We start from the raw sequence: 5,032 nt of genomic DNA, 5'->3' as shown, positions 1-5,032 counted from the left end.
GGTTTCACTTACTTTTTAAGTGAAAATTATTTTGCGTGTTTTTTTCATGCAATGCTTTGCGGGGCACAAACAGCGGTGTCATTTGAATTTAATGTTTATCAGTTCCAAAAAACATACCCCTGTTAAACAGCTAATAACTTTTTATTCTTATAAGATACGAAGTTACGGTTTTGGACAAAGTTGTTCGGCGGGAAATTTCCTATTGAAAATTTATACATATTGGCACAATAAATAATAGCAGGCGCAGTTTCACAAAATAAACAAAACTAATGTTGACTTTTCAGTACAAAATATTCAATTTTCCCATACAATCCTAAAAGTTCAAATTTTCTCATCTAAACGTTACTTGAAATTCTGCAAAAAATCATGGATGAATTTGGAACCAAAACGAAGCTTTAAAGACCCCAGGGTTTGAGAAATTCAAAAATGACTCAAAATCGACTCAGTATATTGGACATAGCAAGAACACCTAAAACAAACAAAAATTCAAAACATTTAAATAGCGAAAATTATTAAAACATTCCATTGAAATATTTAAAACATTCCATGGAATTGATTGCAACAAAGTGGATTGTGAACATGTTGCCCAGATTGCAATTACACCTTCCATCATAAATATTGCACCCAAACAACACTTGTAAGCCGCTGGTCTCATTTCTCTACAATTAGCGGGAATTAAACAAATATAGCTAGGCCTTGCACTAACGCTAGATGGCTCATGTTGTTCCATTATTGTTTTTTTTTTGCACCAACTTTAAACATATGTATAAAACGCGGCTTGTGTTTTCTTGTGAGGTAACATTAATTACGTGATAATTAACAGTTCTTCCTCCATTCAGGCACTCTCCTTCCTCTCACCTCCAAAGGGTTTTGCTTACAAAAATCAATCAGCATTTGAAAGGCCTGAGAGAATGTTGCTGATTTTTCTTTTGGTGACTTGCGCTGCTCTGAAAAAGGGCTGGAATAAAGGGTCTGAGAATTACTAACCATACATAAAACAACTCAGCCCAGAGAGTGGCATCAACAAAATCTGTAAGACAAAAAAAAATATTATTAATAATTAATTTGCATATAATGACCGCAATTATGAAGTTGATTTATTCTCTGAAGTAGATTGGTTGGCACCAAAAAGTAGCAAAAGCAGCAACGAAGCCGAATGCCAAACGTTTGTTGTCGGAAAAGTTTCGTTTTACCATATTGAATGGATAAGAAAATGGGAGAAGGCTACAATAAAAAAAAAAAAAGAACCTAGACAAAGTGGTTGGAAAATTTCCCTTTGAAGCCAAACACGGGGCGAACAGATTTCCCTTTTGATATGGACGAGGTGATAAATGGTGCCTTGCCGAGATTGGGGTCCGTTTTGAGGTTAGTTGCCGTTTTTCATGGAGGTTGCGTATTTTCACTCTATCATAAATGATGATTATTTTAGTCACTTTTCTATGTAGCTCCATTGTTCGGGCGAAAATAAGCTCCAGCCACAGCCATGAGTAAGCGGTTTTTATTCCCAAGGTATTTTCCATTCATTCATTACTCAGTCTTGACTTAACTAGGCCTTCATTGAATTATTCCTTAGCTGGAGAGATTTCAAGCTTGGAAAACATTATGTGTCCTACCGTATTTCGGTAAGATATATGTCTAAATAAATCAACTCCAGATACAAATTTTTTATATTTTTTTCTTTGCCAAAAGGCTTTCAGTTTGGATAAAGAATGTTTGATGAGTTTGTTGAGAAAAACTTACTGGATGTCATACTTTCTGGCAAATTGTTTTGATAATAATATAATAATAACCAAAACAATTATTAGCAACTAGCTGACCCGTTGTGCTTTGCTACACCTTCCGGAAATAAATGTTATTTGTAAAAATTTATTCAAATTTAGATTTTAGAGAGCATTTTTTTAAATCAAACCTCATCATACTTCAGAACCAACAACTTTGAAATGAGAGCTGCAGCTGCAGTTCTGAATTGCAATTCGAAAATAGTATATATTATTTACTGAAACATGATCTCTAAACTCGTTTTTCAAGATCTGAAATTTGTACTCTGTACCCAAAAAAACCTTTTTAAATATGGTCCCTTCTTTGAAAAGCTCTTCCCGAGCAGACCTTTATGGCAAAATTATAGCAAATTTTGCTATCACGCCCTGAGAGGATAATTTGCTTTCATTTTGCTTGACATAAGGTGGTACACAGCAAAAATGAGAGCAAAAATTTCCATACATGGTTAGCAAAGTGATACCAAATTTTGCTAAAATTGAGACCTTAACTACACCTCAAAATCTGAGAGCTTGGAAAGCACAATGACGCTAATATAAAGCATCAACCTATTTTCCACGATAGCAAAATTAAGCATGAATTTGGTCTCAAAATTTACGAAAAACGCGGTATCGTTGGAGATTCAGAATAAGCAAAATTAGGAATCATTTTGCGATTCATTTGGCTCTCAATTTTTCTGTGTATCATCTTATGTCAAGAAAAACCAAAACAATATACAATCTAAAAGCGTGATAGCAAAATATTTTTTTAATTAAGCCATAGAAATACTGTGACAAACCAAATTTCCCACTACTGGGTACTTTAGACGTATATCGTCGATATCGTCACTTCAGCATAATAGCAATCATCTTACCTTGTGCCGTTTTCGGACGTTTTATCGGAATTCGTTTCCAGTGTTCTCTACTCCAATTTTAGAGTCTTACTAGGTTCAGTCAGAGCGCTCAATGGTGGTGGTGGCAGTAGCATCAATATTCAGTTCATCTGGCTTGTGAACTCTGTTCCTGCTTATTTAAACGAAGTTGCTTCGCATCTTCCCTTTGTTGATTTTCATTGGAGTCGCAGATCCAGATCTCGGAATAAGAAGATGTAGTTCTAGGTGGCTATCGGAACAATGAAGTGCCACAAAAGTAATGTGAAATCAAATATGGTAGCATTGGAATAATTCAGCCATCTGATTGTTGCTGCTGCGAAGAAAAAAAAAAATGGCTAAGCTAGAACTATATTACAATTATTCATATTTTAAAAAAACTCACCGTAAATTTGTCCTTATATTTCTCCAAAATCTAATTGAATTCATGCTCAACTGGCGCCTGTTGTTTCCTGCTTACTCTAATTTTGTTGCTACAGTGCAAGGCTCATCCAATCCCACTGAAATCGTTTTATCCGAATGAAAATTCCGACTTCGATTGAATTTGAGCAGGAATACGATTTGGGCAGAAACAGAAGCCAGCTGTAATATTAAGAAAACAGTGTCTTTTGATGAAGGATTCATGAAAAGAGTCAAGCACTTCGATAGATTGTTCATCCAGCATAATCTAGCACAAGTTCTACGAAAACTTAAGCAGATTTTCCGGAATTCCATAACTTCGTAATAACAAATAAGTTCACTTACCTTAAGCCATCCGAGGCACACTGATTTGGTATGTTTTCCTTAAACGAGGCCATCCGTCTTACAAACCATGGTTTCGGAGTGGAATATTTGTCCTTCTCCATCTGTCTGGAGGCAAATTCTGCATGCTTCTTGTTGACGGGTCCTGCTCTATAGGATTGCATTTACTGCTGCACCTGCGAAAACAAACCGATTTGATATAAATTCAGAACGGAAAGCTTAACGCAAATAAAAACCACACCTCAATTTTGTCACGATATTTTCACGGCTTTTGTTTTTATCTTCTCCTCTTTTGGTATGCCGAGCAAAACTAAAATATTGTCAAATTGTAGGGATGTGTTTGGCCCTCAATCGGTCTCTTTTACTCCGGTTGGATTTTTTTTCCTTGTTTTGGCAATGGTTCTAAAGGGACTAGAATAGTTATTCTAGTCTAGCCGGTTCGAGTAAACAAACGGTGTGTTCAATGGATCTTATTTGAGATGGCCAGACAATTTGTTATAAAACTTACTTCATTATATTACACAGCCCATCAGTTCTGAAAATCTATTTACACTTAACCGTTAACCGTGATTGACTGTGTTCATGTTCAAGGTTAAGTGTAAATGAACTCTTAGTTGTGATAAAATGCAAGCTACATTTCAAATTATCTGTCGATATTGAATAAGATCCATTGAACACACCTTTCGTATACTCGAACTGGTTAGACTAGAATATAACTATTCTAGTCCTTCCAGTGCCTTGGAACCTCAATGTGTCGATGAAAGAAATAAAAGGGGCCGCTGGAGAGCCAAACACATCCCTACAATTTGACAACCTTTTAGTTTAGCTCGCTTCGTTAGAAGAGAAGGAGAATATTAAAACAAAATCCGTCAAAAATATTAATCGTGACAAAATTCCTGGTAAGGTTTTTGTTTTTGTTAAACTTTTTTTCTAAATTTATATGAAATCGATATATTTTTCGCAGGTGCAGCAGTAAATTTCGAGTCCAATGCAGTCATATAGAGCAGCATCCGTCAATAAACAGCATCCTGAAATTGTCAGAAAGTTGGAGATGGACAAGCTCTGCACATCAACAGTAAGACGGATCGGAAGTGCGAATCGCTGTAGAGGAATAATTTTTTGGTGGATGTTAGTGATGATAAGCATCTGCGCTCTAATTATGATTCTGAGAAGAAATTTTACAAATTTCTCCTGGACAGTGCGAAATAGTGATTTTAGTGGTACTGATGACTTCTTCCTTGGTAACGACTTCTTATTATTCCACACCTATTCCGCTTTTACAAAACGACAATGCCGTTGGCGCAATAACATTTTACGTATTTTTTTATATTGTTACTGAACGTTTGTTGAAAATGAATATGCATTTGTTTTGGTAAAATTTTGCTATAAGAAAAAAAAAAGAAATTCCTATCGATTTTTTTTATTTCATTTTCAAATTTAAAAAAAAAAAATGAAACAAAATTTTGCTCTCGCAGAGGGACACAGCAAATTATGCTAATATTTTGCTGTAGGCACCTCAATTTGGTCTTTGTTTGCTATCAAAATAAAATTATTGATACCTTAATGATGCTTAGTTTTGCTGTCGCCAAAAAACCAACAGCAAATAATGCTTTCATTTTGCTGTTCACAGCTTATTTTGCTTTCAGT

General features: G+C 35.2%; 1 long non-coding RNA gene across 1 annotated transcript; it reads right to left on the bottom strand.

The window, feature by feature from the left end:
- Nucleotides 1–537: 537 nt before the first annotated feature.
- On the bottom strand, nt 538–3,680 carry LOC129741039 (uncharacterized). Its single transcript, XR_008736425.1, has 5 exons — nt 3,627–3,680; nt 3,389–3,561; nt 3,030–3,226; nt 2,630–2,960; nt 538–1,030 (listed from the first exon to the last, which is right to left on the bottom strand). It is a non-coding gene; the product is annotated as an uncharacterized LOC129741039 (long non-coding RNA).
- Nucleotides 3,681–5,032: the final 1,352 nt, after the last annotated feature.

Source organism: Uranotaenia lowii, chromosome 2 (genome assembly GCF_029784155.1).
Source record: "Uranotaenia lowii strain MFRU-FL chromosome 2, ASM2978415v1, whole genome shotgun sequence".
Classification (NCBI taxonomy): domain Eukaryota; kingdom Metazoa; phylum Arthropoda; class Insecta; order Diptera; family Culicidae; genus Uranotaenia; species Uranotaenia lowii.
The sequence above is the reverse complement of the archived record's forward strand: the minus strand, read 5'-3'. Positions and strand labels throughout refer to the sequence as shown.